Source organism: Motacilla alba, chromosome 3 (genome assembly GCF_015832195.1).
Source record: "Motacilla alba alba isolate MOTALB_02 chromosome 3, Motacilla_alba_V1.0_pri, whole genome shotgun sequence".
Lineage (NCBI taxonomy): Eukaryota > Metazoa > Chordata > Aves > Passeriformes > Motacillidae > Motacilla > Motacilla alba.
Window position 1 is genome coordinate 101,413,466 of NC_052018.1, and position 10,930 is coordinate 101,424,395.

A 10,930-nucleotide genomic window follows, 5' to 3' on the forward strand; every position below is an offset into this window, starting at 1 on the left:
TTACAGGATCACCAACTCACACCCTGCCTAGGCTGAAGCCATTTGCAAGTCTCCTGCTCCTTCATTGGAAAAGTCAAAAGGCCTTTCTATCACCGGAGGTTTCCCTATTTCTGCCAGTGCAAAACCAGGCAATGTCCATCAATCTCCTTCACATATCAAAGGGTTCAGCTCAGAAACTACCCCAAAGAAAGGGCTTCTTCTTCAAATGCAGGAGGAAGGAGTGGGAACATTTCTCATTTCATGCTAAATGCCTTCCTTTTCTCTACTCATTTGGACACTAGAAAGGCTGCAGGGAGATAAGAGGCATGGGCAGGATGGAGAGGAATGTTTCCTTTTCCTGCACAGCATTTTCTAGGGCCCCAAGGTCCAGCTCCTGCCACTCAACACTTCACACTGGAGGAATTTTCACTGCACCACTGGAGAACACTCCCAGGGACTGGGCTCTGGGACAGTCCACTGAGCCCGTCAATAAATTGAAATGAATTTAAAGAAATTTTCAAACGATTGCATTTCAAACAAGCTTTCCAATTGTCACCTCAGAGTCAAGACTAGGAAGGTCATTTTGGGACAGACATGCCCTCTACCTACCTTCATGTTCCAACGTCTTCTCTTGGCTTGTGCTGCTGGATCTTGGCCTGGAGAAAATGCAGGACAAAAGAACATATGAGGAGGTAGAAGGAGAAGGGAGGGAATGACTGTACCATGAAAGGAGGAAAACCTTCCTAGCATGGTCACTCTGATGAAGGCGGAAATGCAACATATAAACCCAAGAGGATGCAAAGCTGATTAATTGTTCTTCAGCTTTCAGTTGCTGGAGTCACACAGAGCTGGCCAAGCTCTGGCTGAAATAATAGCCAAGTCCAGATGGGAACCCATCCTGAGGTGCTTTGAAGCCCTGCCTCCTCTTCCCCACCACCACCTCTGCTCTTGGGGCATTGCTCTTGGGTTTGACATTGTGCTGGATCATCATTGATGGGCCACATGCTGAATACACAGAGGTTTTGCCGAAATACATGGGACAGCTGACTGTGCAAAAGCACCACAGGAGATGGGAAGAGTGAGGTGAACAGCACACACTGGAGCAGCAGACCCCTTGGCTTACCTCATCTCCCGGGACTCCTTAAAGTCTACCAGGAGAGAGCTTCGCAGAGACCCTGCAGCACTGCCAACACGGGGACGTCCGGCCTTGCGTATTACTGGGATCATAGATTTTCCAAATGACCCCTTCTTCATTTCCCCACCGCTGGAATACGGCAAGGAGGTCTGGAAAGAATAGAACACAGTGCTCAGATCAAGCCTTGCCCCCATTCATGCCTCAAGATTATTTGGAAAAGCCCTCAGCTGGGACCTGGTATTAATAAACAAGTCAAACTGATGGAGCAGATTGGCACAGGATGGGGAATAGAAAGGGAACTGGTGAGGGAGAGACCATGGCACACATATGTGAGCTCTGCATGCCTTCTCACTTCCCTGGAAATGTGACTGCATTCCCAGCTGGCATCCACATGTTTGACATGAAGATGTTCTGGGGTGCTACTGCCTCCACTGGCCTTCTGGATGGCATGGCAGTGGCTTGAGATCTCTGTTCTCTCCCTGACCCTAAGGTGCCTCACAGCCAGGGCTCATCTCCAGCCATGTCCCCACAAAGCCATTCTAAGCCATGTCAACCCCTGCTTTGCTCAAGCCCCTCCCTTCTTCTGCTGCTGCCCTTCCCTCCTACAGTTCCCCAGCAGCCTTGGAGCCCAGATGCTGCTGAGCTCTCGGGATGCTCGCTGCTCTCCAGCTCCCACACATCCATCACCTCATGCTCACTGGCATTGAGGAATTTCAGCTCAGCTCCCTGCCCTGCTGCTCTCTGCAAGCTCTCTGCCTGCCCCACTTGCTCCAGGGCCCCCATGCCATGGCCACCAATGGGGCTGAAGGCAGCAGGGGCAGATGCACACCCATGCTTAGTATCCCATCATTTCTGGCCCAGCTAAAGAGCCAAATGTGGACCTGTTCAAACTTCACTGAAAGGGTCAGTTCCTGTCAGGGAAGAGGTCTCAGAGCTCTGTCAAAAGCACATCAAATGAAAATTTACCACACTGGACATCGCTTGATCTCCTTACCTTAATTCCTTTTCCCTCTGAAATGAGCCCCTCGCTCTTTCCACCCTGCTCTTCAAAGCTGCTGCCACGTTTCCCAGTCTCCTGCTCTCCGTGGAACATCTTGCTTGGCATGGCAGCAGGAGAGCTCCTCTGGATGGGAGGCAGCGGCTTGGAGGGAAGGAGCATGGAGGGACTTGCCAGGGAAAACCTCTTGGCAAGAGGGTAGCCAGTCAGGCCTGCAAAGTGGAGACACAAAATGTAACACAGTCCACAATGCAAACCTAAAGCATCTCAAGCTCCATATTTCATGGGACGGATTCCTTGGAAACTTCTAAACAGCTGCACAGGGAAACATGCTCCTCCTGGCAGACACATGAAGCAGGTCATGGGGAACACCCTGAGCCACTTCCCAGAGCTCCCACAGGAACAGCCTGGCCTCTGGGCTGCCCTGGGACAGCAGGGAGCCCAGAGCCCTGTGCTCTCCAGGAATGCCTCAGCTGCACATGCCCCCTCCTGCTCCTCTCCCTGCCCCACAGCTGAGCAGCCCTACAGCTGCACGGGGCACTGGCAGCAGCACAGCTCCTTGCAGGGGACACATGCAGGGCACAACTCTTCCCTGCCAATGTGCACAGCCTCTCTGGGCTGCCACAAGACCCTTCCTCCCAACAGAGAGTGGGCCCAGCTCCACCATCACCTCTGTGTGAGGCTGAGCCATGCTCACAAGGCAAGAAGTAGGTTTGGTCAGCTGCCACCTCCATCATCAACACATCTCATGGGTGTGGACCTCAAGGGTTTTTTAATTTTTGGGACAATTTCTTTGTTGTTTTTTTTTCCTGGGACTAGCCTGTGGTCAATTCCTCTGAGCAATATTGACTTAGCAAGTCTGAAGGGAAGGATGGAAGTCTCCAAATGTAGGAGGGAAACAAAGATTCCTTCTGGAGGCTGGTCTTCAGCAAATCCACAGGGAAAACCCACACAGCTGTGACTTGTAGTTCTGAAAATCACAAATGTCACCCTGATTTTTTAAGATTTTCTAAGCCTTCTGATGTTTACATTCCTGTAATGCACTTTCTCACAAACTTTCTGTAAATACCTCCTTGTTTTAAATTCTTTCATAGAAGACAAGAAATTTGATGGACTGTTAGTTTGTCCAGTGTCATTGCAGAGGTGGCACTGTCACCCTCCAATCCACTGTCACTTTTGGAAAACTGTAAATGCTGAAGTCACAAAATAAAGGTTCCCCTTTTTTTTCTTATCCTTAAGAACAGCAGTGTGCGTGTCGTTCATTTTGTGCCCTATAGTGACACACAAAGACTCTCCAGCCACCAGGCAGGCCTTATTGGTGTTTCTATAGCACCCTAATACCATCCTCAATGTTGGAACCGATCTGCAAGCAGAGGAAGAACGGAAACCTTATCCGTACTGAGACCCGACAGTGACGGCAGAGAAAGCAACAGGACTTGCATCTCATGACCATGTCCAATTTGGGGTCAGCTGTGGCCACACTCCCTGTCCTGGCTGACAGTGTGAGGGATTTGGCCAGTGTCAGAAAGGAGAAAGCAGTGTAAACTAATGAGACAATGCTGCGATGCCATGGGTGTCCTTGCAGGACCATCTGTAGCTGTCAGCCACCTACTCTAACACCGAGCCAGCACTGACCACCATGCACCAGTTTTCCCTGAAATCTGCGGGGATTTTTTTCCATCTGGCTCCAGCCTTTCAGCTCCCTTCTATCCTCACCTTTTCCTTCGGTGGTCTTTCCTTTTCCAGTAACATCCATCTCCAAACCCGTGCTTCTGTCCAGCAGAAGTATCTGGGTTTGAATCTGGGATCGCTCTCAGGGTTCACAGCGACGGGAGCTTGGTACCCAGCCTTAGAGCAAGGTCGGGTGACTCCAATCGCCAGCGTTTGGCACACAGAGGCAGAGCCAGACGCGTCTGCTGCCGCTGTGGCCGTGTCAACCCCAGCCTTCACCAGCCCAGCCTGGGGCTGCCCCTTTGTGACACACTGGTCATGCTTCTCTCGTTTCCATGGCTGCAAAGCCCCACCCCAACTCCATCCCCTTCCACTCCCTTCCCAAGGGCAGCCAGCCCTAAGCCCAGCCTGGCCAGGCCTGAGGGGTTCACACTCTCTAGCATGTAGACCCTTTCCAAAGCTACCTTTCAAGGCCTTGCAATCTGTAATTCCCTCTCAGTTCTGGCTTGCAGCTTGTTGGTGTGGGATGTTTTTGCATTCTCTTCCCATCAAACAAAGGGCTGGCTCACATACAATGGCACCGCGTGGTGGAAGTAAAAGCAGCTTTGCACTCCCCAGTAGATGACCCCAGAATTCAGTTGGCCGAGAGCTGTTGGCAACAAACTGACCATCCAAACGTTCCTCTTTTGCTCTATTCAATTTTCCAGGGGTTTAATTCCTGCTTTCTTTATTGCAGAGACCCCCAAACCCAACATAAACATCATCTGCCTCAAAACATTCCTGATCTTGGTTAATACTGTCAATTCCAATTTTTCTTAATGGAAAGAGTGGAGGCCATGTCCTTCTGAAATACTCTCCAACTGAACTGTTGGAAGGAAGAGAACTAATTCTTTACATGGTTTCACAGAGGGTAAAACCATGGGGAATCCAAGCATTATGACAGGAATACTTGTCTTAAAACAGGAATTCTTTCCCTCTGTAAAATGTCCCAGTCATTAATAAAAGAGAGATAGGTAAGGATGATTGACACAGGTCATTCCTAGTCCAGAACTAATCCAGAAAAATTTTCAACTTCTTCAATGACCAAGACTTCTCCTTAACTGCATGAAGTATTGCAGCTGCAGATCAGCAATGAAGGAGTCATTCCAAACAGGCCATACCCAGGATTTGGCAGAACTAACCCTGAGCCAAGGAACCTGGGGATCTGATCCCTTTTTCTGCATCAGCACAATGATTTCTTCAATCTCTCCTATCATTACACACCCAGAGATGCCAAAGGAACAACAACAGTGTCACTGAGGCTTTCGACTTGAAAGCATTCCCTTGTCCCAGATGCCCCAGAGACTGCATTTTGTCTGGCACCATTCCACTCTTCAGGGATCAGGCAAGGCAGGGACAGGGACAAGGCAGAAGGCATCTCCTCCCCCAGCCTCAGCCTGCAACACTGACACAGGCAGAGAAACACAGGGAAGAGATTTGGCATTGGGAACCTGCCCTAGGTGGCTTTGGGCTTGTGCTGTCAGAGGATGACCAACTCACACCCTGCCTGGGCTGAAGCCATTTGCAAGTCTCCTGCTCCTTCATTGGAAAAGTCAAAAGGCCTTTCTATCATGGGAGGTTTCCCTATTTCTGCCAGTGCAAAACCAGGCAATGTCCATCAATCTCCGTCACATATCAAAGGGTTCCGCTCAGAAACTACCCCAAGGAAAAGTTTTCTCCTCCAAAAGCAGGCGGAAGGAGCGGGAACATTTCTCATTTCATGCTAAATGCCTTCCCTTTCTCTACTCATTTTGACACTAGAAAGGCTGCAGGGAGATAAAAGGCATGTGCGGGATGGAGAGGAATGTTTCCTTTTCCTGCACAGCATTTCCGGGGCCCGAATGAACCACCCCAGCTCCTGCCACTCAACACTTCACACTGGAGGAATTTTCACAGCACCTCCAGAGCACACGGCCACTAACTGGACTCTGGGAGTGTCCACTGAGCCCGTCAATGAATTGAAATTAATTTAAATACATTTTAAACAGAATGGATTTTAACCCAGCTTTCCAATTGTCACATCTGAGACAAGGGAAGAAGTGGGTTTGGTGAACTCCCACCTCTGTCATCAACACATCTCAGGCATGTGACACTCAAGGGTTTGTTAAATTTTTGTGACAATTTCTTAGTTATTATTTTTTTCAGGGAACTAGCCTATGTTTAATTGCCCTGAGCAGTATTGAGTTAGCAAGTCTGAAGGGAAGGATGGAAGGCTCCATTTGTAAGAGGGGGAAAAGATTCCTTCTGTAGGCTGGCCTTCTGCAAATCCACATGGAAAACCCAAACAGCTGTGACTGCTCATTCGGAAAATCACAAAGACCTCACTGCAAGGAGGCAGGTCTTATTGGTGTTTCTATAGCACTGTAATGCCATTGTCAATGTCGGACCTGATCAGCAAGCAGAGGAAGAACGGAAACCTTATCCGTACTGAGACCCGACTGTGATGGCAGAGAAAGCAACAGGACTTGCATCTCATGACCGTGTCCAATTTGGGGTCAGCTGTGGCCACACTCCCTGTCCTGGCTGACAGTGTGAGGGATTTGGCCACATTCAGAAAGGGGAAAGCAGCGTAAACTAATGAGACAATGCTGCGATGCCATGGGTGTCCTTGCAGGACCATCTGTAGCTGTCAGCCACCTACTCTGACACAGAGCCAGCACTGACCACCATGCACCAGTTTTCCCTGAAATCTGCGGGGATTTTTTTACATCTGGCTCCAGCCTTTCAGCTCCCTTCTATCCTCACCTTTTCTTTCAGTGGGCTTTCCTTTTCCAGTAAAGTCCATCTTCGAACCCGTGCTTCTGTCCAGCAGAAGTATCTGGGTTTGAATCTGGGATCGCTCTCAGGGTTGACAGCGACGGGAGCTTGGTACCCAGCCTTAGAGCAAGGTCGGGTGACTCCAATCGCCAGCGTTTGGCACACAGAGGCAGAGCCAGACGCGTCTGCTGCCGCTGTGGCCGTGTCAACCCCAGCCTTCACCACCCCAGCCTGGGGCTGCCCCTTTGTGACACGCTGGCCATGCTTCTCTCGTTCCCATGGCTGCAAAGCCCCACCCCAACTCCATCCCCTTCCACTCCCTTCCCAAGGGCAGCCGGCCCTAAGCCCAGCCTGGCCAGGCCTGAGGGGTTCACACTCTCTAGGATGTAGACCCTCTCCAAAGCTACTTTTCAAGGCCTTGCAATCTGTAATTCCCACTCAGTTCTGGCTTGCAGCTTGTTGGTGTGGGATGTTTTTGCATTCTCTTCCCATCAAACAAAGTGCTGGCACACCAACAATGGCACCGGGCAGTGGAAGTAAAAGCAGCTTTGCACTCCCCAGTAGATGACCCCAGAATTCAGTTGGCTGAGAGCTGTTGGGAACAAACTGACCATCCAAACGTTCCTCTTTTGCTCTGCTTCATTGTTCTAGGGGTTTATTTCCTGCTTTCTTTATTGCAGAGGCACCCAAACCCAACATAAACATGATCTCCATCAAAACATTTCTGATCCTGGCTGTCCCTGACAGTTCAGAATTTTTAGAATGGACATGGCAGGTGGCAGTCATTCTAAAATACTCCCCAACAGAGCAGATAAAACTAATTATCCTTGATTTGGTGGAACTAAGCCTGAGCCACGGGACCCATGGGTCTGATCCCTTTTTCTTCATCCGCAACATTGTTTCTTCAAGTCATATCTCCCTTATCTATTCAAAGATGCTTTGCACTCTGCATTAGATTCCCCCCAGTGTTGAATGGGCCGATAGAATCAGCTTTTGTGCACGCTCTGCCTCTCTGAGCCCAGCAGCATTCCTGGGCATCTGCAGCAGCGCTTCTGCAGGCCAACATCCTCCAGGCACAGCTGCAGGAAGGAGATTGCAACAAATCCTGGCTGAAGGAGTCTCCAGGCTGCTGCAGCCCTTCGCCTGCGGCCGAATCATCTTGCACTGCCATGGGGGGAGCAAAGGGGTGACGGGCTCTTTGCAGATCAGGGGCTCCTCCATGTGCTGCTGCTCGCTGGGCTGATACAGCTGCTGGTGCCTTCCCCCACAGCTGGATCAGGAGCCTGCCTGGGAAAATAACACTGCCAGTGCCAGCCACCAATCCCTGCCATGGCCCTGCCCACAGGCATCCTGCCCACCAAACTGCTCCAGTCAGGTGATGTCAGACAACATCAAAATACATTCAAACTCTGCATTTTCCACTTTCTGACAAAATCATGGCCATACAGTCCACATGTTGGAGGCAGACTGCTGTCGGCAGAATGGGGGCAGCCCCAGCAGCTGCTGTCCCCACCAATGGATGGCCACGGCAGCAGAGGCAAGTCTCTCACTGCCAGGAATCAGGAATTCTCTAAGAACTAGTTGCGCATCCTAAACCTTTCCTGATTTTCTCCCTTTCCATGTCATCCTCCTCTCCAACAGCACATTTTACTTTTGTTTGTTTATACTTAACCAAGGTTATTGAGACACTTGTTTTGGGATAGAGAAACCATTAGCAAAAGTCATTTAGAGGATGAACCCAAAAACGTGTTTGTTTTGTTGGGTTTTTTTTTAAAAACAAATAAATCACTTCCCAAAGCACAGAGGGAGGCCGAAAGCAGAACATCTGTAACTCTGACACTGCACAGCATTTAACAGACACAGGTGCACATGCCACACGGGCAGCTCTTATTCCCCTTGGAAACTTCCAAGAATCAGACAGAACACTGAAATACTTAGGAAGAGAGGCAACAAACACTTCTCACCCACAGTGCTGGTGGGGTACTAAGTCCCTCTGGAAGCAGGAGCATAACAAGAGGCATGAACATGAACCATCCCACCTTACAGCAGGGTGCATTTAGTACCGATCCTCAAAGGCGAGTCACAGGCTGTTCCTGTGATGCAAAGAATTTTGTGGAGCTGGTCTGGCACCCGCTGGCCACCTCTGGTACTGCTCCTTACCACAGTCAGTTTATCTACTTTTCTAACTCGGAAGGCCACCGTGTGAAACACAGCAAATAGAAATCCCAGAGGCCCTGCAGTGGTGCCTGGACAGACATTAAACACACGCCTGTAAATGAGACACGGTAATAGCTGGACAAATAAAACCAAAAGTTACACCTGAGGGTTTCCATCCTATTGATTTCTTGGCTGCTTAACTGCAGAGGTTTGCACTAGACTCTTCACAAATTCTCATCCAACCTCCACTGCTCCAAATGAGCAGCTGGTCTGTCCTCCTCATTCTCTTCATTGCTCCCAAACTACCAGGATTAGATTAGAAGGGAGGACTTACCCCATGTCTAGTCTCTCTAGACAAAGGAGGACACACAGTTTAGTCTTCAACTGGCTGAGACCATGGGTTTGCAGATAAAGTTTCCAGGATTAGAAAGTGCACAGCATTGTCAGTTAGCAGGTCTCAGGTGAGGGCAGTTTTTGACCAAGAAGCCCAATTGTTTGCAGCTGCCACAGCCACAGTGTCACACACACCAGCTGCTTGAGGGCTAAGGACAGGGTGAACCGGCTGTCCTAACCTCAAAGCAAGAGACCAGAACTCACCCCCTGCCACCAGCTGGCTGTCACTGAAACAGGTTCATAGAATCTAAATGTCTGTGAGAACCAAGAATGAACAAAATGCTCTTAAGATCCCCCTGCTTTTCCTGCTGCCGGGTTCTCCCCCAGCCCCACTCCTGGAACAGTTTCTGGTGCATTGGAATGATGGACACAAGCTATGCCAACTTTACAGATAACAAGGGACAGTGGTGGCAAGTTCCTGATGCCACCATTCCCCACACCCGAACAGTGCTAACAGGATGCTCTGCTCTGTCACCCCAACCCAGGGCTTCTGCTTCAACTTCTGGAAGGGCTGGGATGCAGACACAGGGAGGACCCTGCAGGACTGAAACACAGCTGGCTCCTTGCATTACTGCACACATCCCAAGCTCAGCAGAGCAGCACTACGGCAAAGGGAGCACCCCTCCATTCACACCCCTCTTTTGCCCGACCCTAAGCCTGCCTGCACACAGTGACAGCAGGACTGCCTTAAAAACTGACACACCAGTTCAGCCTCCTTTGGGGGCTGGAGTACAGACAATGTACAAGTGTTGGCACTTAATTTTCACAGCATCTCAGAACTGAAAACAAGTAAAGCCCAGCTGTGTACAGTAGTAGGACTGATTTGCTGTCAGTTAAAACCCTCTGAAGACTGTGGAAGCTTCCACCTGCTGCCCCTCTACTTCCAGCTCTCCAAACCCAAGAATGTCTCTTCCAGCCTTGTCCATGACACAGTGCCCTGCACTCCAGACAGCACTACAACCCCAATGCAAGCTGTGGACAAATCAATGGATATGACTAAAAGGGAGGGAGACAAGAAGTTTGTAACAACAGATGCTTTGCAGAACATCATAACCTTTTAGGCTGCCTTCCTCCTCCACTAGAAATCTGCTTTCTACAAGCAGCATTTCATCTTTAACCACCACCTGAAGCTACCTAAGGTCTCTCTCAACAAACACCACAGGACAGGTATTTGGTAAAAGAGATGTATATTTATTCACTTTACAAAGAGGGTGGTGTTTAGTTGCAACAGCTCCATTTATAGACAAATATATTATTGTACATTATAGTGGTGAATGGCTCAAACCTTTACCTTGTTTTGCTCTTAAAAACATGTTTGCACCACTTCAGCTTCCGTTAGCTGAGCAAATAGCTGTCCTTGTTCTGCCACTGAGAGATTAAAAATCCATAAGAAAGGTATAGCTCTGTGCTATGTATTCACAAGCATTCACCTTCTCCTTTCCCTGTGCCACTCCCCTCTCCCCACCCAACTCAACATGGTCTGGCCTCTGGGTTAGCATTAAACTTATATACAGCCTCCATTAAAACAAAATTAGGAGCCAGTGATAGTTCTAATGTCCTTTTAAAGCACAAGAAAAGTCATTGATTTATACATATAAAAGTCTTGAGTTCAAATTTGTTAAAAAAAAGGAAAAATCCATTTTTAAGTCAAGTTGGCATTTACATATTGCCAAAGTATGGCTAAGCCAATGAAAGGGGGGAAGAAAAGAATTTCAGGACAGAATTTAAATATTACAAAAATATCTTTTTTTTTTTCTTTTTTCAGTTTCTTTTTTTTTAAAAAAAAAATCAGAAGGATGCCC